The 27,793-nt window shown below is 38.7% G+C and overlaps 1 protein-coding gene across 6 annotated transcripts in view; it reads left to right on the forward strand.

Moving 5' to 3' along the window:
* Positions 1-27,793, forward strand: part of Inpp4b (inositol polyphosphate-4-phosphatase type II B) — a 751,408-nt gene that overhangs the window by 554,338 nt on the left and 169,277 nt on the right. The gene's annotated exons all lie outside the window — the stretch shown is intronic.

Below are 27,793 nucleotides of genomic sequence, written 5' to 3' on the forward strand. Positions count from 1 at the left end.
GAAGACTTGAGGACAAAATGGAGGCCCCAGGGGAGGAGAGGGCAAGGAGCAAGGGGGCACTGGGTGGTTCCATCGAGAGTCCTTGGTCTGGTCCTTTGGCTGGAGCGCAGGTAGGCCTTCTGACAGGAGGTTAGATGTGGCTCTTTAGGGAAAAGCCTGTCCCATCGTTCAAGCATGGCGGGCCTTGATGAGCAGAGACAGCCTATGCTTTTAGGGCTTTATTGTAGAAAGGCAGGGAAAAAGAGACAAAGTAGAAAGAGAGGGACCAGCCATGGCCACGTGGGGGGGGGGGCGGGGAAAGGAGAGAGAGAAGGAGGGCTAGAGATGAGAGTAAGAAAGGTGAGCGCTTAAAGAGAGGAGGGGCCAAGCTGCTCCTTTTATAGTGGGCTGGGCTATCTTGCTGTTGCCAGGTAACTATGGGGAGGAGCATACCTGGCTATAGTCAGGTAACTGTGGGAGTGGAGTCTAACCAGAATGCCAGAAGCGTGGGACATTCCATGACTTATAGTCACAGAATTATGGAGTTGGGGGCTCTGTGGTGTCAGGCACCTGTCTCTGGGAACATGGCTCACTGTTCTGTCCCTTATAGAGTTTTCTACTGGGTCGCTGGAGCAAGCCTCATTCAACAAAAATAGGCTGCCTTTTAAGGCCCCACAAGAGGGTGACGGAAAGAAGACAGCAAGTATAGACGTTTGTTCATCTACACACTATATGTGTGCAAATGCAGAGGAACAACCCGCCACACACACTATCACATACATGAGGTTATTTTGTGTCTTGGCTTACATTTCATATGCAGAGCTTTGTAGTAAACTAGTGCTATCAGCTCCGACCCATGGCTTTCCATCATCTGGTTAGGATTACTCATTCTTTGGCTCCTATTTGAATTAAAAATGAGAAGCTTTCTCTATAGACACACTTAGCAAGGCTTTTAAACACTTGTTGATTTAAAAACTATTTAAGATAACTGATAAAATATGTTAATTGAAATATTTTTTAACAAGGAAACCAAATCAATTTCTATAATAACATAGGAGGATTTGTGAGTTTATTGGTTTGTAAGAGAATCTCTGAACCATGACTAATTAGATAATCCATTTCTCTGCCTTTTAAATGAGCCTTTAATGACTTAAAAATGCAAAATACTGTATCATAAGAAACACCTTTAAGGCCCCAAATCTCAGATAGCTGGCCATGTTTATAGTTAAAAATTCTATTATTTCTGAAATATACAATCGAGAATGAAATATCCTGTGTTTTGATTCCTGGTTTGTGCCAATAGCCATACACCTATGACTATCATGCCATTTTGTAGACTCTGAAGTCTCCAGAATTTCCAAATTGATCTATGCCAGAAAGGGCACCACAGAAGGGAGGGTACTGTACTGGCAAAGTTGGTTAAGCTAGGAGTCAGTACACAGCTATTGTTTATCAAACAAGGTGAAGTATTAACAGGAACTGAATTTCATGAAAAACTGAGAAGGGTCTTGGACTTAAACTAGTCTAGAAAAACAGTGGTTGAAAGGAAAATAGAGAGAGGGGAATTTAGGGTGGATGATTGAGGAAAAACAGGACCCAGAAATCAGCTTGCACAGATGGATTCAGGCCAAGAAAAGCTATGTCACAGCCAGGAAGCTACATAGACTATGGAAGACTCAGCTGCATCCGTGTACTAGGGAGAGGGTCTCACAGCACAGAAGCACCAGACAGGACCTGAACCATCACTCAGCTGGGAAGTACAAAGCTTTCCCCAGAGAAGCACATATAAGAGGCAATGACTAGACATAACCCCCAAAATTCTAACTAAGGACACCATCTAACTTAGTCTCCAAACCACAGGAAAATAGCTGAAGGCACAGAGCCTGGGCAATGAAGGTATTTCACAACACATAGAAATGTATTCTCATACTAATAATATATAATTGTGCTACCTTCCAATATTGATATAACTTGCTTTAGAGAAATTTGAGGATTTAGAAGCTTACTTGAAGGGTCAGTCGTACCACTTCACTTAAAAACACAAGCTAGTGAATGGAGATATGTATAAAGAAAGACCCTGATATCCCCTTAGTCTACCCAAAGCATCCACTAGGTCAAAGAGCTGCTCCCCTGCCTCATACCTGCTCCTGCCTCCAGCCTTTGCCTTCTATCTGCGGTCACTTCCCAAGTACTGCTCTGCCTAGCTGTATTCGCTAGTGGAAAATCAGAAGCAACAGCAAGGAGGGAACAAGGACTCTGGAGTTTGTGTGGTACAAGCCGGTCCACTTTCAGCTCCACGTCTGGGATGCCGGGCGCGGCTGCTGGGGAAGTGAAACTCTTGACTGCGTCGACCCTGTGCCTCCGCTGTTGGGTGCTGGGCTACTACAGAAGTGCCAACCACTACTCAGAGGTTGGGAAAATGCAGCCTAAGATCCTGGAGGCTAAAGTTGGCTTTCCCTGACTCCCGTGCTTCCGGACAGCGCTGGAAAACTACAAAGAGAAGTCGGGAATGAGGTGTTGGGGTCCACAGGTCATGATGAGGTGCTCCCAAGCTGCTGGACATCCAGGTGTCACTGGGTCAAAAAGAGTTGGGAACTGGCTGAGGGCGATAATTAGCTGAGGGCCAGGGAAATGGGAGCTCTGGCTTATCTATTGGCAATTGTGATTGTCTTCAGCTTGGCAGTGATTGTCTGGAAGCACAGAGAGGCCTTCTCCAGGAGACTTAGGCAGCTGCTTGGTAATTGAAGGCTTGGTAGTCGAAACCTGCTTGAAGATATAGGATGTCCAACTGAGAAAATAGCCTAAATGAAAAATATCTATTTTATTATACTTTTTATATAAAAGTATGTTTGCACATCAAATTAATATAGAACATACCAATTAAATTCTCAGTGGATGGGAAGATGACTTTGTAGGATGTTTACCATGTAAGCCTGAGGGCTTAGGTTTGGATCCCCTGCACACATATGAAGAGGTTAATGTGTGGATATGTGTTCTTCACCGCAGTGGTGGAAATGGAGGCAAGAAGATGCCCAGAACTAGATAGACAGAAAGTCTAACGTAACTGCTGAGCTCTGGATTAAATGAGAGTAGACAAAGGTATACAGTTATCCCTGGACCTCCACACATGCTTATGTGTACAACGACACACACACACACACACACACACACACACACACACACACACACACACACCCCACACACACTATAAATGAACAGTATAAGAAATTCTTAAAACATCTTTCTTGTGAAAATAGAATCTCCCAAACATAGCATGACTCTGAAAGCCTTTGTTCAGAAGTATTTCTACTCCCTCCATTCAGATTTCAGTACACTTCTTGCCCTATTTGTCATCTTTCCCTAGCCCAGTGTCAGATGGATTCTTCTTGAGCTTCTTGAAGACTGAAGCCTTGCAAAATGCCACCCTTCAGTCCTTGCAACTATTTATAAACATTTTCTCACCATGCTTAGAGAATAGATAAGGAAAAGATCAAGGCATTTAAAAAAATGTTACCTGGATCACTTTATATAATGGCCACTTACAGAGCTTGGTAGTCATCTAGACAGAAAGATGACAGCTAGACAGACATACACAAGCAGGCAGTGATAAATATTTTAAAAATATAATTCAGTAAATACAGTATTAATTGAGTTATAAAGAGCCATGTTTATATTATCTATGTCATGCATATATATTTGGATATAGCATATATCTATCAGTAGCCATTAGAAAACTCTGCAAGGACCATTGTAAGATTGTTGTCCTCTCTAGACAGATGTGGTTTCTATTCCTGCCATTTGGCCCTGTCCTTTTACCATGAACAAACAAGCAGTCCTGGACATTTGAATGAAGGATTACAAGTTGTGTTATAATCAGATTCGAGGAAATCAGTCCTTGCTTCTCAGTCCCCAAGATGATGAGCTCACAAGCCCTATCCTTAATACCTACACAACCTGTATTAAAATTTCCTTTATAACAATTTTAGTTCTTTTCAGCTCTGTTCTGAAGGTTTGTCTACCCACCACCAGAAAAAGCACAGAAGTTCTGAGTTGTGTGTTCCCATCCCTCTGCAGGAGCATTTAGATAATGATGTGAACATTTTGTTGTGTAAATTCCCTTAATTATGAAGGATGTGAATGCATGAAAACTATAGGAATGCAGTGGGGTTCTAGGAGCTCCCACCTTGATGATGAGGCCTTCGGTACTCAGCAAAGTGACTAAGTCACACTGGGGAACTGCAGGCAGAAGGTAGCAGCTACATGATTGTTTCCCTGCAACCCCATAAGCAATGAGGGTGCAGAAGACCTCTCTGGAACTTCACATGCTCACTGAGGACTAATGGAAGATCCCATGGTTTTCTAATGGAGTTGCAGGATCAGGGTCAAGGTCCTACCATGGGTAAACACTTTGACATTAGATGCAGGGACATACACTGAAGTGCCATGACATTATCTAACAGGACAGACAGAGCCCATGACTTCTCTGTGGTTACAAGTCATGTCACAGTACAAACAAACCATCAGGTCATCAAAGATGCTACAAAGTAACCAAGAATCAGATTCCCGTGTCCTTGGTGCATACACACTATACACAGCAAGTCCATCACCCACAGATACATTTCCTTAGGGTAAATATAGGAGAAAGCAAACTTCTTAGAGTTGCCTCTGTGTTTGTGTGTGTGTGTGTGTGTGTGTGTGTGTGTGTGTGAGTGTGTGTGTGTAAATATGTATATATAGCAATTATAATAAAAGAAAAGATGGTATCAGTTTGAGAGTTTGCATAACTGAATCCCATAGGTTCTTCAAGTGTGATTGCGAGTTTACTTCTGCAAGGAAATGTTTAATGTAACGCTAATTATGCAGAATCAAATCTGTCTCTAACAGTCACCGACTTTCATGTATCTGAGTTTGACATACATTTGTAAGTTATTCCGGGGATGTTCGCAGGGCCACATGTGTTCGCTGTTTGCATAATGCATCCCTATGGTGTAAATGAGGAAAAACCATATTCTCCGCAGCCAATCCCGACAGAGTTTGGATGTTGCTGGCAGGGATGTAATGAATGGCTCAGTGGTGATTTCACATCATTCATTCACAGTATCTCTCCTTGCCTGCAGCTGCCATCAAAAACCACTCTTGCTATTCATCTCACAGTGAGTGTGACATTTGGACTCAGTCTGAACCATTTTTTTATTAAATTTGAGACTGTACATACACAAAGTCTTATGGCCATGACAGAGCTTAAATCCTCTGAGAGCACCCTCCAACTGGCCTGAGCAGTGGCATCTTCTGAGTTCAGATTCAAATAGAATAGCTTTTGGACTGACAGCGAGGAGCTTTCATAGTCTGGCACTTTGAATTTTATACTGTGATTTAACTCCAAAAACCTCATAAGCAGAAAGTCTGAGCCATCACCCATTTACTGCAGTGAACATGGGATTTTTTTCAGGTTCAGTGACTTCGGAACACTTGTTCCTGGAAATGTAATTTCATATATGAAATATATAATGGATGTTTTTCATGAAAAGAACACATTTCTAAATTAGAGCAAGAAAAAAAAGTGGGTAAAAAGTCACTCTACCAGACTCCTACCAGAAAAAAATTCTCCTACCAGAAGAAAAGCCATGGTTTATAAATTCTGTATTAACCTCGACTTCAAAAGCCTGATGTGGTAAGCAGATTTTCTTTCTCTGGAGCCATCATGACATCATCTTAGGCATCAAGTTTAAAATTTCCTTTCTCCTCTGTGATGTAGCTTTGTGAATATGTGTAGTACTAGAAAAAGAACCCGGAGCCTCACACAAACCAGACAAATTCTCTCTCACAGTTCTCTATGCTCAGCACTTGATTTATCATGTTGTAAATGTGTCTATAGTTTGGCAATGTGACATTAAATAAAATATGGTCTAATAAACAGTTAAATACATCATCTTAGTTTTGGTAAGTACATATAAAAGCACACGGACAGAAATATCCTAGCATATTAACAATGCTGTTTCTGCATTATAAATTGAAAACGTGAATTGACTTTATAGCAATATAAAGTTAAAACACAAAAACTCACTCCCTCTTACAGAATGCTTAGGCTTGCTGCCAATAGTAGCTCCATTTCTCTAGTTTTTCCATGTCAATATGAATGTCTCCTCAAAGTTTAGGACCACAGCCTTGTTTTAAATGTTTTATTACTTTCATTTTAGGGAAGTTATCAACACTTTATCCTTTTTTCTTTTTCTTTTCTTTTCTTTTTTTCCTTTCCTTTTCTTTTCTTCTTCTTCTTTTTTTTTTTTTAATGTCCCCACTCCACCAGACCTCCCTGGGACTTCTAGTCTCTTGAATGTTAGGTGCATCTTCTCTGACTGAATCCAGACCCAGCAGTCCTCTGCTGCATATGTGTTGGGAGGCTCATATCAGCTGGTGTATGCTGCCTGGTTGGTGGTCCAGTGTTTAAGAGATCTTGGGTGTCCAGGTTAATTGAGACTGCTGGTCCTCCTACAAGGTCGCCCTCCTCCTCAGTTTCTTCCAGCTTTTCCATAATTTAACCACAGTGGTCAGCAGCTTCTGTCCTTTGGTTGGGTGTTAATATCTATATCTGACTCTTTTAGTTGCTTTTTGGGTCTTTCGGAGGGCAGTCATGATAGGTCCCTTTTTGTGAGCACTCCATAGCCTCAGTATTAGTGTCAGGCCTGGGGCCACCCCTTGAGCTGGATTTGTCCCTGCAGTTTTTTCATACAGGAACACTTATGGGTCAGAGATGTGACTGTGGGATAGGAACCCCATCCCTCACTTTCTGCTGGAGGTGAGCTCTAGAAATTCCCTCTGCCTACTGTAGAGCATTTCATCTAAAGTCCTCCCCTTTAAGTCCTGAGAGTCTCTCACCTCCCAGGTCTCTGGTACATTCTGGAGGGTCCCCCCACCTTCTACCTTCCAAGGTCACCAGTTTTCATTCTTTCTGCTGGACCTTAGGGCTTCAGTCCTTTTCACCCACATAATGCTTGATCATATTCCCCTCTTCCCCTCCCTGACCCCTTTCCCAACCAGGTCCCTCTTTCCCTCCCTGTCCTGTGTTTTACAGAAGAAAGAGAATTATTTTGTATTTAACTTAATATAATTTACAGGTTATATATGGGTATCAATATATATGTATACATAAATAACATATAGCGTATGTTCATCAAAATAGAATCATTGACTGTCCCCCTTTCCTTTTCTTTTTCTTTTCTTTCTTTTTTTTTTTTTTTTTCGAGACAGGATTTCTCTGTATAGCCCTGGCTGTCCTGGAACTCACTTTGTAGACCAGGCTGGCTTCGAACTCAGAAATCCGCCCGCCTCTGCCTCCCGAGTGCTGGGATTAAAGGCGTGCGCCACCGCGCCCGGCCCCTTTCCTTTTCTTATTTGAACACCTACTTTGCTACAATTCTTAATCAATAGCATCCTTTTCTTTCATTATGATTGTTTCACACACACACACACACACACACACACACACACAAACACACACACACACACTCGTGTAATCCTTTAGAAGTTTGCTTTCTCCTATATTTACCCCAACGAAATGTATCTGTGGGTGATGGACTTGCTGTGTGTAATGTGTGTGCACCAAGGACACAGGAATCTGGTTCTTGCTTCCTTGTAGCATCTTTGATGACCTAGTGGTTTGTGCTATCGCATGGCTTGTAATCACATGGCTTGTAATCACAGCAATTTCATGGGCACTGTTTGTCTCTTATAGATAATGTCATAGCATCCCAGTATACGTGCCTGCATTTAATCTCAAAATGCTTACCCACTGTAATTCCTGGACCCTGATCCTGCAACTCCATCAGAAATCATGGAATTTTCAGCTGTTTCACTAGTCCTCCATGAGCATGTTCAGTCCCCAAGAGTTCTTATGTACCCTGCATTGTCTGTGGCATTTCAGGAAAATAATCATCTAGCTGCTGCCTTCTGCCAGTAGTTTCCCAGCATGGCTTAGCTACTGCACAGAGTAAAGATGACCTCATCATCAAGGCCATGTAATCTCATATATGTACCATACTTTGAATTATATTAAAAAGCATAATGTATTGCATGTGAAATTTGCTTTCCCTGAATTTTATTTTATTTGCATGCCATAATAAATTTATCTAAAACTTCATTTATAATAATTGCATGATATTCTATCATAGAACTGTTTGCTAAAGCACATACAAACTGTTGCTTCAATGTTTGCACATGTATTATAAAATTTATCTTACCTCTATTTTGTGTGCTTATTGCATAGATATTCATGGGTATGTGTGCCCACCATGCACCTGTTAAGGCCAGAAGTTGAATTTCGATATCTTTCTCTATTTTTTGCTTTGCCTTTTAATGTGGCATCTGTCACTGAAACTAGAATATGCTATTTTGGTTGGATTGCTTGTTTGGAGAGCTCCCAGGATCTGCCTGTCTTCACCTTCCAGATCTAATGTTGAATTTCAGGCATTTGCTCCCAAATCAACCTTTCCTGTGGGTTTCTGGTGGTCTAAAGTATGTCCTCTTATTGCACAGTCTTATGATACTGACTACTGAGCCATGTTCCTAATACTATATGACTAATAGTGAGCATCTGATAAACACATTTTTGAAATTTTTAATATGTTATAGTTTAAGTTGTTGAGGCAAAGTCCATTTGAATTTTATAGCCTTGGTTTCCTATTTCCTATTTGTCTTAGGCAACTTTTCATAAAAGTGTTTCTTTTTACTCGCAAATCATGAACTCACTGGCTTTAGGACGTTTACATTTTATTTCTTATATGGATGAATATTTACCCATAGGTTGATTACCAATATAGAAGAACACAAGAAACATATCAATGTGAAATCCAAAATAGTTATCACTTATTTTACTTTTAAAATTTTAAATAAACTTATTATTTTAAAATGTACAACTAAAAAATTGCACATTAAATTAACCAAACTCAAAGTCTTACCTATATCAATGGACTTCTCTTCAGTTAGACTAGCCATTCTGGAAGTGTAGAGCTTCATGTTGGTTTTTATGCTTTAATAATAAAATATATTTCCATTCACTTAGCCACCACCCAACCCAAAAATCCATGACAGCATTAGAACTAGAATAATGTTCCTTTTTTTTTTTTTACTTTTAAAAGTTATCATAACAAATATAGTATGGTAATTTTCAAATATTATTTGTAATCTTATTTTTTTTACTATCTTTCTGGCCCAGCTAAACTTTTCAAAAAGCTTGCACTAATATTCACAATCAATAAATGATACCTCATGAAACTGAAAAGCTTCTGTAAGGCAAAACACATAGTCATTTGGACAAAGTGGCAGACTACAGCATGGGAAAAGATGTTTAGCAAGTAGAAAGAAAACTGATATACAAAATATATAAAGAACTCAAGAAATGAGATATCAAGAAAAATATTTTTAAAATAAGGTACAGCTATAAACATAATTCCCCAAGGAAGAATCTCAAATGGCTGAGAAACACTTAAATTATTGACATTCTTAGTTATTAGGGAAATGTAAATCAGAACTCCTTTGAGATTTTTATCTTACACCTGTCAGAGTAGCTAAGATCAATAAAACAAGTGACAGCTCATGCTGGCAAAACTATGGAGTAAGAGGAACACTCAGATTGCCGCTTGGATTGTAAATTTATACGGTCACTAGGGAAATCAGGATTAATTGGGAAGATAGGAATCAACTTACCTCGAGTTCCAGCGAAACCATTCTTGGAGATATACCCTAAGAAGACTTCATTCTGCAATAGAGACATTTGCTCAATCACGTGATTGCTGCTTTATTCATATTATTCATGATGTAGGAGATAGTTAATCTCAATCCAGGTTTTTTACACTACATTTGATCATTCAGTTCCCAGACAAAAGACACACAACTTTTTTTTTTTTAATAATAATAAGGTCTAATCATCATTAGAGCTGGGAAGATGTCTACCTTCCATGCTATTAGAATCTATTTTCCCATCGATAACCCCAAATTATAACTTCAGGGCTTATATGATTTGGCAACTCAGGAGAAAGTATTTTATTATCTATCCTATCCTGATGAGTCCAGAGTTCTGTATCTAAATAATTTTCTATCCTATCTTGTATTATTAACCTAAAAATATCTTCTTAGACCTAAAACATCTTCCTAAATGTTAACAAAAAATTAAGTTTAGTTGTGAGACTATAACTATCTAGTCTTAACCCCATCAGAAACTTGAGAAGGAATAAATATTACTTGAGTATGTAGGGAACACAGGAATGTAGCTCCCCAAAATTACAGAAATGACAGAGACAGTTAACTTCCTAATACTCCCCAGTATTCTTTATAATGTTGGAACATCTATCTTCAGCCTTATGGCCCAGAACATCTAACAGATCTTAAGTGAAGCAAGAATTATGAAGGACTATCTTACCCTGTATTGGCAGAACTTAGCAGTTGATTATGCTGCATCTGTTGCCCCCTTTGGACAGCATTCTTTCTGTTGATGACATTAGGGCATTTCTTGCCCAGTAGCTAGGCTTGCACAATTCAAGCAATAACATATGGAGGTTATTGGTTACTTCATTTTCTTTGAAGTAGAATGGGGGCACTGTCATGAGCAGACCTGTCTCATAGTTAAAAGGTCTTTTAATAATGAAGCAATTTTATATGCCCTATTCCATGGATTTTATTTTATTAAATATAATTTAATAATATATTTTATAATATATAATAAAATTATATATATATATAATTTTATTATATATAATATAATTATATATTTATTATATATAATAAAATTACCAAAACCATCTACCATCTACCCCAACTTAAGGAACTGGACAATGATCTTCTTATAATTGTTTTCTGCTGAACTGGGGTGAAGAATTTCAGTCTGGAGGCCCAAAAGGAAATTAGAAAAATAGTTCAGTTGAAAGAAAGCTAACAGACATCATTTGTTGTCCAGTCTTAGTGTGTTGAGAAAATTCACATCTAAATTGCAGTACTGACTAGAACAGTCTGAAAGGCTTGATGAGCCAAGGTCATCTCAGATCCAGTCCTTTCTGATGTTGTTCTAGAAGCAAGTCTCTGGAAACAGCATCAGTTTGAGGCAATATCAATCAGGGAGCTGGAACAGCAGGTCTCAGCATCTCTGAGGGTGAATCTTCTCATTGCTGCCCTCTTGATATTCCATTCTGTAACATATCAGCCTTACAAGCAATATACATGGCATGTTCTGAGTTACACTGTCTTTTTAAGAAGTTTACATATTTCAATAATAATTGGAGACAAGGGATTTGGTACTCACAAGCAAATCACTTCTTTGATCTGGAGCAACTAAAGCGAGATGAAGGCGGGGCTAATTTACCACGGAGTAATTTGAAGAGAAGGAATGACAGAGTAAAACAAAATCTCTGTCTCTGTCTCTCAGCATGCTCTAATGTCACCACATATTTTCTTTATACTGTGTATTTTCTTCACATTTCACACTATTTCAAAGTTTGCAAGGCTCAGTCTAAGTACAACAGAATTGTTGTACCTATATGGTGTAAGTTCTTTGGAGACTATAAACACTGCATTAAATCTACTGTGGCATGCATTATTTAGATGGGATTCCTGTGGCTATATAGTAATATCAAACCATATATAAATTACTATACCTTAAAATGGCATTTATAAAATAAGACATGCTTCAGCATAAATGAATTTTAAATAATTTTAAATAACTGTAGCCACTGTAACTCTCCAGAAAATTAATTTAATTGCACCTGTGTTTATTGCTTTTCCCCACGACACTATTCTTTTTGTATACAATTTTAATGACTAATTTAATTAACAGAGAGTAAAGAAAAATTCCAGTATATACTATTATGTGGTTCAACCTAGGATAAGAATATTCCACAATCATGAACTTAGAGATACTTTAAATTTTCTATCACATATATGTCTGTTCTCTTGTATTGTGCAGAGAAAACTCTTAGATCAATATTGAGAAAGGGCTGCTGAATCAGCAAGGTTTGAAAACACAAGAAGTAAAAATTTCATTGATTTCTTGGAAAAATCAATAGACTTAGTTTTGATACATGATGATAAATCATATTACCTCTAGTCACATGGTTTATTCAGTAACTACCTCATTGGTTTCTTTTCCATTCATAAAATTCGCTTCAATAAAACTTGAAAGATAATTCATACATTATAATAATAGTTGCTGTTCGTTGAATCTTCATAATTTTATATAAATTATTTATTAGAGAAATCTATAACTTGATACTATATTTACAGGTTGCTAGTAAGTTTTGGGGGAGCTAAATACTTTTTAATGATTACAAACTTAGCTTTTTATTGCCTATTTAATATTTTTAAAATTTTGTTTGAAAATTTTATGAATGCATATAATGTTTTTTGATTAAACCTCCCCTGAAATTACATACCAAACCCTCCTCAGATAACTTCCCAAGCTCCCTCTGGCATTCCCTCTCCTCAGATAACTTCCCAAGCTTACCCTGACATTCCCTCTCCTCAGATAACTTCCCAAGCTCCCCCTGGCATTCCCTCTCCTCAGGTAACTTCCCAAGGTTCCCCTGGCATTCCCTCTCCTCAGGTAACTTCCCAAGGTTCCCCTGGCATTCCCTCTCCTCAGGTAACTTCCCAAGCTCCCCCTGGCATTTCCTCTCCTCAGGTAACTTCCCAAGCTCCCCCTGGCATTCCCTCTCCTCAGGTAACTTCCCAAGGTCCCCCTGGCATTCCCTCTCCTCAGGTAACTTCCCAAGGTCCCCCTGGCATTCCCTTTACAGCACTCATTTCATTTTTATAAAAGTCACTGAGTCCGTGGAACATTGGCTGTATGTACCTGAATGTTGTGGTATCAGCTGGAGCACTGTTAGCCTCTCAGTGTCCGTATCCTTAAAGAACATTGACTGTCTCCCCGGAAGCACTTACCTGTCAGCAGGTCCTCTGATAGGGGTAGGACTTTAGGAGTCCCATTCCCATTCATTCTTGGGTATGTACAGGTCTTGTGCATATAGCCACAGCCACTGTGAGTACTAGATAACATATTAAATATATATGTGGAGAATAAGAGTGCATGGAGTCTAAATTATATAATTTAGAGCTGAGCACTCCATGCAGTCTTATTCTCCATATATTCGCAAGTGATAAGTCTTTGTGTTAATTGCCATCTTATTCAAAGAGAAAATTTTTGAATGAGAATCGAGATACACTATTCCATGTGAATAAAGATAACAACTTAGGAAGGGCTGCTTCATGCTATGTCAATTTAGCAGTATAATATTACTGTGTATTCCCCTCTGGCCTGGGACTTAAACAGCTATACACTTTAACCCAGTTAACAGACCAGGCATAAAATCTGTCTTTTGGACCAGAGCTTAAACCCAGTAAGATTGACTGGTTACTGTGTGAACATCTGTGCCACTATTGCACCAGGGCTCTTTACCTTGTCAGCCCGGTGCTTATTGCTACTCACTGTGATCACAGTAGGTTGTTGATGTCACAGTAAGGTTGTTGATGACTTTTATCTTCCAATAGCATCCACAGAGCTTTCTATCGTTGTCAAAGCTTCAAAACTTCATGAAAGTATAGATGAAGTTCCTAGGTTGTTACCAGCTTGATTTTTTTCCACATGCTATGACATGATTTAAGCATGTGGGTCTTCCAAAATATGGTCTTATTATCAAATCCTAGAAGGTAGCTGAGAGCATTGACAATAGTCCATAATATTGGGGTGGGGGTCACTGGGAACCAATGACCCCAAATTTCAAGGCTTTATAATTTCATGTTGTTTTCAAGAATTATGATGAATGCATCTACAAAGATCTAAATTATAGCTATGTTTATTCAGTATATCATTGCATATGAAAAATATCATTGATAAATAGCTGTAGAATCCAAGCTTTGAAATAATAGAAAGTTCAAACAAATAAGTATGCATGTGCTATACATATTCACCTAAATATTTTCATATATTTGTGCTGAATTTCTAAGCAGTAAAGCTGTTCAGAGAGAAGATGTTTTGATCTTTCCCCTTAATTTAAACAAATTTGTATTTTAAAATTCATCATTTAAAATGAATGTTTATTTCCCAATGATGGTACTGTAGAAAATATTTTAAAACTGAACTGCATATTAAAATTTTAAACGGAAGACAGATTTATTCAGTTAAATCTCATTGCAAACAATAATCTCACAAATAGAAAGTAAGTAGGATTTTTGCAAAATGACTTTGCTTATTCGATACTAACCATTTCCCCCCTTTGCCCTTACAGACTGTGTAGTGGCACAAGCATGATCTTTGTAAATATAAGCGTGATCTTATATTTACCTATTCTCCATCCTTGTCCCACGACTTGTTTTTTCCACACAGATGAAGTGTATGCCCTATTAGCTTTACATGCTTAGCATGTAGAAAAAGAGTTAATGAAAATCTTTACTGATTTCAAAGACATGTGGCTTAAAGAGTAAAGCAATCAGAAGCGATCTCCACTTCTTAGATGGTATATTCATCAAGTCACCCCTAACCTGATGGCTGCCATAGGTGATGTGTAACACTTCAAGGACCTCTGTGTGCTTCTGATTTTCCATGCTCGCACTCTGAGAATATTCAAACCCCAAGGATTCAGAGGAATGCATTAACATCCTGATTCTGTTGTGGGCTCACGACTGATAAATGTCACTTCTTCTCTTTCCTGTCTGTAATGTTGAGTCACAGTCGTGTATTATTCATAATGTGAGTGTCTTTGACCTACCAACTGCTGACATAGAGGGAAGATGCTGTGTGCCATTAAGTCAATTGCTGTGGCTTCTTTGAACCACTTATTTTATTTATTTATTAATTTATTTTTTAATCTATCATTTGATTTGTTTACATCTAAAATGATATCCCACTTCCTGGTGACCCCTCCACCTCCACCTCCACCTCCACCCCCAGCCCACATCTGCCCTCCCCCTCACTTTTGTCTGTATGAGAGTGATCCACCACCATCCACACTCTCCCACCCCACCCCTCCAGAATCCCCCAACTCTGGGGTATCAAACCTCCCCAGAACCAAGGGCCTTCCCTCTCATTGCTGTCTGGCATGGCCGTTATCTGCTACATATGTATCTGGAGCCATACATTCCTCCAGGTACATTCATTGGTTGGTGGTCTAGATTTGGGGTGAATTGGGTAGTCAGGCCAGCCTATGTTGCTCTCCTAATGGGGTTGCATTTCCCCTCTGCTCCTCCAGTCCTTCGGCCAGCTCCCCCACCAGGTTCCCTAAGTTCAACTTGATGGTTGGCTCCAAGCATCCACATCTTCATTGGTCATTTGGTGACCTGACCTCCACAGGAACTGCCACACATAGATCTTGTCCACAAGTGCCTCTTGACTATGCAACAATGGGGGCCATTCCCGGTTGTCTCTTTCTTCAATCTCTGTTCCCCCTGTTCTTCCTTTGGAAAGGAACATTTCTGGGTTAAAAAACTTTAAAATGGGTGGTGGTCCCATCCCTAGCCCATGGGCTGTGTCTATCGACTGGAGGCAGTCTCCACAGGTTCTGTCTCCCCCTTCTCTGAACATTATGGCTAAAGTCAATCCCATTGGGTCTGGGAAGCCTCATGTTTCTCTGGTGTCTGGGACCCTCCAGTGGCTATCCCCCCGTTCCTTATACCCCCCTGCTACATATTTTTATTTAATTTCCTGACCCCCTGTACCTCGCTCACATCTCCTCCAGTTTCTGATACCGACACACTTATTTCCTCCTCCTCCTCCTTCTTCTGTCCTCCCTTGCCTCCCTCTTCTTCCACATCCCACAATTGTCCTGTTCCCCCCTCAGTGCAGGACTGAAGCACTCACCCTCTGGTCTTCCTTCCTTCTACACTCCATATGGAATGTAAGTTTTATTGTAGGCATTGTGAGCTTTTGGACAAGTATCCATTTATGAGAGAGTACATGCCATATGCAGTTTTTTTCTTTCTGGATTTCCTAACTCAGGATGGTAGTTTCTAGTTCCATCCATTTGCCTTTGAATTTCATGAAGTCATTGATTTTAATCACTGTGTAGTACTCCATTGTGAATATGTAACCATATTTTCTGTATTCATTCTTATGTTGATGGACATCTGAGTTGTTTCCAAGTTCTGGCTATTATAAATAAGGCTGCTATGAACATAGTGGAGCATGTGTCCTTGTTATATGATGGAACCTCTTTTGAGTATACGCATAGGAACAGTGTAGCTGGGTCTTCAGGTAGAACTATTTCCAATTTTCTCAGGAATGACCAGACTGATTTCCAAAGTCATTTTACTAGCTTGCAGACCCACCAGCAATGTAGTGTTCCTCTTCCTCCATATCCTTGCCAACATCTGCTGTCACTTGGGTTTTTGATCTTAGCCATTATGACTGGTGTGAAGTGGAATCTCAGGGTTGTCTTGATTTGCATTTCCCTGATGATTAAGGATGTTGAACATTTCTTTAAGTGTTTCTCAGCATTCGAGATTCCTCAGTTGAGAATTCTCTATTTAACTCTGTACTCCACTTTTTAAAAGTGTTATTTGATTCTCTGGAGTATAATTCTTGAGTTCTTTGTATATTTCATATACTAGCCCTCTAGCGGATGTAGGGTTGGAACACATCTTTTTTTCAATCTGTGGGTTGATGTTTTGTCCTATTGAAAGTGTCCCCTGCTTTACAGAAGATTTTTGATTTTATGAGGCCCTATTTGATGATTGTTGCTCTTTTTTGTGTGGGAAGTTTTTCCAATTCTTTTTTTAAAAATTATTTTATTAGATATTTTCTTCATTTACATTTCAAATGCTATCCCGAATGTCCCCAATACCCTCCCCCAACCCTGCTCCTCCACCCACCCACTCCCACTTGTTGGCCCTGGTGTTCCCCTGTATGGGGCATATAAAATTTGCAAGACCAAGGGGACTCTCTTCCCAATGATGGCTGACTAGGCCATCTTNTTGATGTGTTCTTGGATTTGGTTTGCGAGGATTTTATTGAGTATTTTTGCATCGATATTCATAAGGGAAATTGGTCTGAAGTTCTCTTTCTTTGTTGCATCTATGTGTGGTTTAGGTATCATAGTAATTGTGGCTTCATAGAACGAATTGGGTCGAGTACCTTCTGTTTCTATTTTGTGGAATAGTTTGAGGAGAGTTGGAATTATGTCTTCTTTGATGGTCTGATAGAACTCTGCACTAAACCCATCTGGTCCTGGGCTTTTTTTAGTTGGGATACTATTAATGACTGCTTCTATTTCCTTAGGGGAAATGGGACTGTTAAGATCGTTAATCTGATCCTGATTTAACTTTGGTACCTGGTATTTGTCTAGGAGGTTGTTCATTTCATCCTGGTTTTCCAGTTTTGTTGAATATAGCCCTTTATTGTAGGATCTGATGATGTTTTGGATTTCCTCAGGATCCGTTGTTATGTCTCCTTTTTCATTTCTGATTTTGTTAATTTGGATACTGTCTCTGTGCCCTCTGGTTAGTCTGGCTATGGGTTTGTCGACTTTGTTTATTTTCTCAAGAACCAGTTCCTGGTTTGGTTGATTCTTTGTATAGTTCTTTTTGTTTCTATTTGGTTGATTTCAGCCTTGAATTTGATTATTTCCTGCCATCTACTCCTCTTGGGTGAATTTGTTTCCTTTTGTTCTAGAGCTTTTAGCTGTGCTGTCAAACTGCTCGTGTATGCTCTCTCCAGATTCTTTTTGGCAGCACTCAGAGCTATGAGTTTTCCTGTTAGGACTTTCATTGTGTCACATAAGTTTGGGTATGTTGTGGCTTCATTTTCACTAAATTCTGAAAAGTCTTTAATCTCTTTCTTTATTTCTTCCTTGTCCAAGTATCATTGTTCAGCTTCCATGTGTATGTGGGCTTTCTATTGTTTTTGTTGCTACTGAAGACCAGCCTTAGTCTATGGTGATCTAAAAGGATGCATGGGATTAATTCAATGTTCTTGTATCTGTTGAGGTTTCTTTTGTGTCCAAGTGCTGAGAAGAAGGCATATTCTTTTATTTTAAGATAAAATTTTCTGCCCATATCAGTTAAATCCATTTGGTTTATAACTTCTTTTAGTCTCACAGTGTCTCTGTTAAATTTCTGTTTTCATGATCTTTCCATTGGTGAGAGTGGAGTGTTGAAATCTCCTACTATTATTGTATGAGGTTCAATATGGTTTTTGAGCTTTAGTAATGTTTCTTTTACAAATGAGGGTGCCCTTGCATTTGGGGCATAGATTGAGTGTTCATCCTGGTGGATTTTTCCTTTGATAAGTATATAATATCCTTCACCATATTTTATGATAACTTTTGGTTGAAAGTCTATTTTGGTTGATATTAGAATGGCTACTCCAGCTTTCTTGAAATTTTTTTCCTATCCTTTTACTTTAAGAGAATGTCTGTCTTTGACTCTGAGGTGTGTTTCCTGTATGCAGCAAAATGCTGGATCCTATTTACATTTCCAATCCATTAGACTTTGTCTATTTATTGCAGAATTGAGTACATTGATGTTGAGAGATATCAGGTACCAACGATTGCTGCTTCCTGATATTTTTGTTGTTAGAGTTAGAATTATGTTTGTGTGTTTCTCTTATTTTGGGTTTGTTGTGAAATGATTTATTTCTTCCTTTTTCTTGGGTGTAGTTTCCTTCCTTGTGTTGGATTTTTCCTTCTATTATCCTTAGTAGGGTTAGATTAGTGCAAAGATATTGTTTAAATTTGGTTTGTCTTGGAATATTTTGGCATCTCTATCTATGGTAATTGTGTGTTTTGCTGGCATTTTTGATCTCTTAGGGTCTGTATTGCATCTGCCCAGGCTTTTATTGTCTCTGGTGAGAAGTTTGGTGTAATTCTGATAGGTCTGCCTTATATGTTACTTGACCTTTCCCCACTTACTGCTTTCAATATTCTTTCTTTGGTCTGTGCATTTGGTGTTTTACTTATTATGTGATGAGAGAAATTTCTTTTCTGGTCCCATCTGTTTGGTATTCTGTAGACTTCTTGCATGTTTATGGGCATTTCTTTCTTTAGGTTAGGAAAGTTTTCTCTATAATTTTGTACAGACTGTTTGCTGGCCTTTTGAGTTGGGAATTTTCATTCTCTTCTATACCTATTATTCTCAGGTTCAGTCTTTTCATTGTGTCCTCGATTTTTTGAATATTTTGAGATAGGAGCTTTTTTGATTTTTGTATTTTCCTTGACTGTTGTGTCACTATCTTCTATTGTATCTTTTGCTGCTGCTGATATTCTCTTTTACATCTCTTGTATGAGAGAGAGTACCCTGTGTTATCCTGGCAATTGTACCCTGGCAATGAAATATGGGTTTTATTTTACTGTTTTGATATTCTACCATCACAGGCATGAATAGGGTAAAATTTACCTAGAAGTATACTTTGATCTGTTGTGCTACAATTCTGTCCTATTATGATTGTTTTATCATTTTTTGTTTTGTTTGTTTTGTTTTGCTTCATTTTGTTTTACTTTGCTTTGCTTTTTTGAGGTACTGCAGCTCAAAACTATATCTACTCCACACTAGGCAAGCACTCAACCACTGAACTACAGCCACATTCCTATCATGCCAGGATTCTTTGTTTAAAATCACAGAGTATAAGAGAGTGTGTTGTGAACATAAAATTATATATATATTAACCTGGCAAGATGCTCATCAGATAAAGGCACTTGCTGCTATACCTGAGAACTGAAGTTTGATCTCTGGGTTTCCTGTGGAAGAAGGATGCATTCAACTTCTGCTAGTTGTCTTCTGACTACTACATTTGCACATGTACACCACGATCAGCAAGTGAGCTATAGCTGGTACAGAGACACATTTGGCTCTAATATATTGCGATTCTTCTTCGCCTTGATTTAATGAATAGTGGAGACAGCAGTCACAAGATATATACATCAGTTATTATTAATTGTTCTTATCACAGTAGTATGTGGATAGTCTTTGAGGCACAAAAATGAGCACATTGTGTGTGTGTGTGTGTGTGTGTGTGTGTGTGTGTGTGTCTCCATTTAGGGCTGACATGCATCATTGACAGCATAAATATACTGTGTCATAAATTACCAGTGATAAAACATGGACTGAACCCACTTTCTGTTCATGGTGTTGGGAGTTTGGAGCTACAATACTGATTTATGAGTAGCAATGCGCTTCAGATGCTTTAGGGTATAAGGTATTCTACAATATAAATGATACTTCACATTTTCTGTTGATACTTATTTTCGGTTGACTTCAGTGCTGTTTCTAGTATATCAAGGTAGTTAGTGATATTATCTGTTTTCCTGATAAAAATTTTAACTGTTATTAGAGGCCAGTACAGCAACCCCAAACTATTTTTTGATCCATGTGTAAATATACAATGGCACACCATTTAAGAGTGAGTGCTGAAATGCATTTGGCTATTTTTTTAGGGTCTCTTGGTTATCTGTCTCCTTTACTGATTCCTAATTGTTTCCCTACTCCAACATTAAATCTGTATCATCTAATGCTTGCAATGTGTGGCTATTTAACCTTGTTAAAATTTATTACAATTAAACAAAATTAAAATTTCTTGTTAATAATGTTGGTTATATTTCAGTTTTCTCATATATACTTGAGGCTAATAACGGTCAGATCAGACAGAACAGATATTTTACAATTTTATTTGAAAGAACTGATCCCAGATAATTAGTAGTTGAATCTGTAATTTTCTTTTATTTTTGAAATTATAATATAACTACAATACACTTCTCCTTCCCTTTCTCCTTCAAAACACTCCCAGGTAGCCATCTCTGACTTCTTTCAAATTCATGGCCTTCTTTTTCATCAATTGCTGTTGATAGCAAATCCTAAACATAATCCATTTGTCTATATAATGTTGCTTGTATAGAAGGGTTCAGGGTTGACCATTTGCTATTGAAAAACTAACTGGCATGCTCTACCCTTTGAAAAAAGATGCAAAGTAGCATAGTGTTCTTTACCCCCTGCCCACTGGAGTGAAAGCTAGCAGCACGGTTTTTACTCTTGTGCTCCTCCACTCACTTTTTACCTAGATTGGTAGGCTCAAGGTAGAAGAAGAGAGGAAGGGAGGGAGGGAAAGAAGGAAAGATGGAGATAAGAATAGAACAAATAGAGAAAGATTGTGTTATATTTCTCATAGTCTCCATGTGTGTTAGTAGCCTTTGTATCACACACACACACACACACACACACACACACACACACACACACACACACACACCACAGATAAAGATCTGCTGGCTGAGGATGTGGCTCAGTCAATGGGATGTTAGCCCAGAATGTTGAGTTTAGTCAGGAATGCCATATAAAGCAGAGGTGATGGCCCACACATATAATTCCATCACTCAGTGGAAGCTAGAAATCAGAAGTTCACATTCAGCCTCATTTACATAGTTCAAGGCCAGACTAAGATACAGGACTTGGTTTCAAAAACATAGTCCAGAAAATATTTAGTTCGGCTCAAAATGCATTGTTTCAGTCCACAAAAACTGAACACTGTTGGCTTGGTGCTGTGGCAAAACAATATATTGTTTGACTTTCCAGCAATTAAAACAGCCAAGGCTATGTATCAAATGCACCCCAGAGAGTAGTTGAAGCAGTTTCTTTTGGAGCTTGACAGTATTCAAACGAATCCTCCACAAAGAAGATTTTACCCCTTTCCTTCCTTTCTGTAATACTTTCTTGGGAAAAACATAATTCTCACTAGGAAGTAAGAGAAAATGGATCAAATTTACACTCGAGCCCTGTTTGTATATCCCAGCTCTGCCTGTATCCTCCATGGGCACCAAGGATGTCACTTCACCACTCTGTCATGTTTTTTGCCCTTGTCTAGAGCTGTATTGCCCAAGAGACCGTTCAAGGATAGAAAATGTCCTATATTGCTTATGTATTACATTGTATGTTAGCTATGTGGATATGGGGCATTAAAATGTGCCTAGTACCATTAAATCCTCAATTGGTTTAGTGTAAACATGGAACAATGCATTCTGGGTCTTGTGGTAAGAATCAAATGATTCGATATATTTTATAACAGGTTAGCTCTGAATACCAGACAGCAAAGGGAGACTAGCCAGGAAGTCTCAAGATGCTCGCTTGGCAGCCAAATACAATGCAGCTATCAGTTACATCCTCCGGGATTGTACAGACCTTCCAAGCTTCCCTGGGTAGCACCCGCAATCCCGGGGCAGCTATGGAATTTGAATAGACAGTATCCAAACATGATTGTGTGTTCAAGAAGCCAGGAAAGGATCTCACACTGCTCTATCAGTTTCTATATTCAATTTGTGCTTTTCGTTGACAACTAAGAACAAATTGGAAGAGGACTGAGAAGTTGAGAGAAACAGTCATTAGCAGAACTGCAGTGCAGAGCTTACGATATTAAGAAGTAATTGCTGGTCATGTTTCGTAGCTTCCTACAGCAAAAACAGCAAAGCATTGCTTAGATGCGAACACCAATTCACCTTTATCAAGAGTAACAAATAGACTCTTAGGCTGGAACAAGGCATGCTGATGGCTCCTTGTTTTTTTCTAATGCAGTCACCTAAAATTAAATTATAGAATCCCGCTGTTTATTACATACAAAAAGATTCTGTGATTACAACTAAATCCTGAAATAACTGTGTTCTAGTTCCCAGTCTTTGCATATAAATTGAAACCTTATTGCACACAGAGAAACCCCTTATTTCAATGTCACGTGACAAGCAGAGTGAGTGACCACTCAGAAGATTCCATCGTTTTCTATGACATAGTGGCTCATCAATTTCAGCACTAATTACGCAGTCATTTATAAAATGTACATTAAAAAAAAAGAAACCTGCAATTTACATATGGAATTGTCCTCCTGTATCAGTTAAAACACAGTTTCAATTATGAGCTGAACACATTGGGAAACCTGGCAGCTAGTTGAACCTTGCCAGGTTTTATGCTGTGACCTAACCACTTTGTGAAATTGGAGCCACCCACCAACCATTTATGTGTGCTCCTCTTCCCTGGCCATTTAGTGTTTAATTTTTTCCCTCACAAATAATTTTTGTGACTTCTTTTGGATTTGATTTAAGGTCTAATTTTGCTTAATGAATGAAAACAGCCTAGCTGTTAAACTTTGCACCCATGTGTGATTTTATGATATTCTAACTACCGAAGTGCTCCATTTAAATTGTGTAGCTATTTTTACTCCACAGAATAGTTTTATGGATAGAGCTCATTGCAGTAAAATATTTCTATTTATTTCAATAGTAATAATTTCAAACACTATTTTACTGTTCCTTTACTCAGTCACCATCTTTGGAACATAAATTTTCACCATGCTATTTGGTCTTATTGCTATCTTGTAACTGAATTAACTTTTAGTCTGAGATACTTTGTGCAAAAATTGCTTTTAATTATTTTAGGGATTTTAAAAATTGATTAATTAACATCCCAAATGCTGACCCCTTTTTGGCCTCCCCTCACAGAGTCCCTTCCCCCTCCATTTCACCTCTGAGAGTGTGCCCCCTCTCATATCCCCCCACTCTGGTTCATTGGGTCTCCGCAGAATGAGGGATACACTCTCCCACTGAGGTCAGACAAGGCATCCATGGAGACTGAGTTGCACATCTGCTACATATGTTCAGGGAGCCTCGGTCCAACCTATGTATGCTCTTTGGTTGATGGCTCAGTCTCTGCAAGCTCCCAACTGTTGGGAATAGTTGATGATGTTAGTCTGCCTATGAAGTTTCTACCCCCTTGGGGCTTCTAATTCAGGGATTTTTTTTAAAAAAATATATATGTAAACCCATTTAAAAAATTTATCATTGTGTATGTGTTCACATATGGTACCTTGACTTGGGAATTAAAGAAATTTCCTGTGCCTATAAAATTAGCTCATAGACAAGTTGGACATCCCTATATCCATTTTTATTTTAGAGACTCAGGAGAGTATTTGTGAAAATAGCCATAAGGAATAAAACCCATGAAAGAGCTGAACATCTTATATTCTGGATGTTTCTCTCCTGATTCCCCAACTCCATCACTGATCTTGCTCCTCCCACCCTCGACCTCTTATGTATTATGCAGAGAGGACTGTAGTGTATGTGAATGAAGTACAGTTTAGGTATCAGTTTTCCTCAGAGAAAAGATACAGTATTTATTCACATATATTCATGCATATACACACACATATATTCTCATTTTATTTATATAAATGTCCATATGTATATTACGTAGTCATGTATATGTGTATTTCTATTATTTATTATAAGGAGCTGGCTTATAATGTCATGGTTACTGACAATTCCTAAATGGCAGTCACTCAGGATCATGAAACTTGTGAGCCATCTTGGAATTTGCCCCTTCACTACAAGCTATTCCCTCCCTCCAGTTTTAAATTTTCTGCTTAGTCATCCTGAATCTTGATCCATCTATTGCTGCAACAGAGACACATCTTGTCTCCCACAACATAATTATACATTGAAATCAAATATAAATGAAACAGCTTTGGGGGAGAAGGTGGGTAGGTGAAGGGAAGGGCTGGTACTTACCCATATATTTGGCCTTCTTGGGATAATGTCCTTCTCCATTCCTCTATTAACTAAAGCCGCAAGGCATTTACCAACTGAGCACACATACAAGTTTTATGCATTGTGATAAAACGTAGAATGCAGGTTTAGTTGTTGATGATACAGATTCTGTGAGTTCATTCTATATTCAATTATTTAATTTCATTCTTCGTAGTCTTATTTTTAAATCTCTTTTCTCTTTATATTATTCAGTAGTTTATGCTTTGCACATGGGGTAGGGATGGGCAGTTATCCCTTGTTGTGGAAGGTTCAGAAGACGCTGTTGACTTCAAGGAATGAGGATTTGGACTGACAGGGAACTCATGTGTCTTTGAGATATTTAAATTAAGGCAAGAGAAAATCAGACACACAGATTGTAGGTTAGTAGGTACTCCCCAGAGTCTTACAGAGGATCTGTTTTTATAATTTATTGAGTATGAAGAATGCCATACCTCGCACGTGGCCTGCCCAGAACTATAGAGCCTGGGCTGTCTATTTTGTTCGGATTTGCTGGTGGCAAGGAGAAATGGTACAGATGGCCAGGAGTGATGAGAACTGTTCCCTGCGTGAAGGACCTGTGCTTATTAATATCCAGCCCATTCTTCTTAGCCTCCTCTACTTGCTTTTTATTAGTTAGTTAGTTTGTTTGTTTGTTTGCTTGGAGACTAGGTAGACTGGAGGCAGGCCGGAAGCCTGTGTAAGATGTAGAATTCCAGCAAGGCCGAGAGCTTGTTCTTGGCAGGGTAGTGGATTCTCTAAAAATTAGTGTCTTATTGGAGATGCAGCATCATGACTGAATAATGGATTTTTAGTATTTTGTTAGTATTAATTGTTTTGGTAATTATATATGCAAATACAATATACTTAGAGCTTATCCAGCATGCCCCCTCACTCCTTTTGGACCCTCATAAACGCCTCTCAATTTCACAGCTTCTACGTTTTATTTTTCATTTCTTTTAAGTTGTATCATCTACTGCTTCCAATTAATGTTACCCATATGTTCATAGGTGGAACATAGGCAATCTAAAAGGCCCAGCCCACTAGAGAAAAAAAACATTTGTCAACAGCTTCTCAGAGCAAGAGAGGCTCAGGAGCTACACCCATCCCTACTGGAAGGTGGCTTGGCTCCATTTGGTGCTGGTCTTGTGCAGGCACAAATATATATATATGGAATATGTTTTTAAAATTCATTTTACATCACTGTATCCCCTCCCAGTCCCCCCCACAGTCTCTCCCCCTCTCCTTCTCCTCTAAGAGGATAAGAGGTCCCCCACCCATATCCTTCCCACACTGGTACACCAAGTCTCTGTCGTGCTACATGCTTCTCCCACTGAGGCCAGACAAGACAGCTGAGTTAGGGGAACAGATTCCCCCGACACACACAGCGTTAAGGATAGTCCCTGTTCCAGTTGTTTGGGACCCACATGAAGAACAACTGTAATCTGCTCCAAGCTGTGAATCTGCTACGTCTATACAGGGTGGTGGTAGGGTGAGTCCCATCCCATGTATGCTTTTTGCTTGGCGGTGCAGTCTCTGAGGGCCCCCAAGGGTCCAGGTTAGTTGATTTTGTTCATCTTCCTGTGAAGTTCCTATCCCCTTGGGGCCCACAATCCTTCCCCCGACTCTTCTGTAAGAGTTCCCAAGCACCAGCCAATGTTTGGGTGCGGGTCTCTGTTCTTGTCTGAGTCAGCTGCAGGGTGTATCATCTCAGAGGACAGCCATGCTAGTTTCCTATCTGCAGGCAAAACATAGTATCATTAACACTGTCAGGGATTGGTGCTGGCCCATGGTGTCTAGTTGGGCTGGTTACTGCTTGGCCAGCTCTTCAGTCTCTGATCCTTTCCTCATTCCTGCATTTCTTATTTGATTACATTTTACACAGTTTCATTTAGTTTGTACTGCTTAATATTAGAAGAAAAAATTTCCCAGGGTGTAACTTATTTTATGTTCAGGTTTATTCTTTTTAATTTTTTTTAATATTATAATTTAATTAAAACATTTCTCTCTTTCCTAACTCCAAGCCCTCCCACATACTGCTCTCAACTCTCCTTCAAATCCATGGTTTCTTTTCTCATTTATTTCTATTATACACATATACATGTACATGCATATAAACATACACATATATACATGCATACACAAACATGTACATATACATACTCATATACATGTACATACATGCATATATATACATATTCATATGCAAATGCTATTGTGTACATATTCCTAAATATAACCTTTTCAGTCTTTATGTTGTTACCTGTAGATACACTTTCAGGACTGGTCATTGGGTACTGGATAACCAATTGGTGTGCTCTTCCCTCGGAGTGCCACATCCTCGTTCCTAGCTTTCCTATGTCATCCACAGTTCTTTGTGTCACATTGAGGTCTCATGTGATTTTCTCCATTCTATGTGACATGTTCATGTTCATTATAGCACATGAACATTCTCAAATGCAGTTCTGAAGGTGAATAATCCAGATTATAAATCCCACTCCTTCCATATTTGTTCACTAAGTACACTTTGTTTGACATTTACTGTTTATTGTTTGTGTTCTGTGTAGATTAGATAAGTGTATGCTGTTTGGCAAGAGTGGATGTGGGGCTGGAGCCTATAGTTTTACAGATTGTAGAGCCAGAGATGACCTATAACTTCCACATACGCCTCTCATTGGTCAAGCAAGATTTTAGATTATTTTCTGAGCTTCCTTATGGCTGAGTCAGTCTGTGTGCTAAAAGTTGGCTTTCTCTGGGATATGATGTATTTACCCTGATAATATGTAACCTGAATAGTCTTCTCTGATGTTTTGACAGTGAAAGCTGTTCTAATACTACAGTGGAAAGGAAGGCATTAGCAGAGGTGGATAGTTACCCTATCTCTTTGTATATCTCTTTGTTGCAGAAAAGGAAGATTGTAACATTACAAGCATTCATTCAAGAATCAAAACATAATATTTTTATACATAGGTACAAATAATTGTGCCTTGTATTGTCTTTATGATACGCATAACACTAAGACTGCATATTCTTTATATATTACAAGTGTATTCAATAGACTATGTTCTAGTATGATTTCTGTTGCTGTGATAAAAACACTATTCAAATCGATTTGAGCAGCAAATGCTTTATTTGGCTTACACTTCCAGCAAACAATTCAGCATTGGGGGATTCATGGCAGGAAATTAGGTGGGCACTGTAGTGGAAAACCATGGAGGAATGCTGTTTGGTATGGGTCACTAACTAGATCATACTCAGCTTGCTTTTTTTGTTTTTTTTTTTTTTTGTTT

The sequence above is a fragment of the Mus pahari genome, chromosome 20 (genome assembly GCF_900095145.1).
Source record: "Mus pahari chromosome 20, PAHARI_EIJ_v1.1, whole genome shotgun sequence".
Classification (NCBI taxonomy): Eukaryota; Metazoa; Chordata; class Mammalia; order Rodentia; family Muridae; genus Mus; species Mus pahari.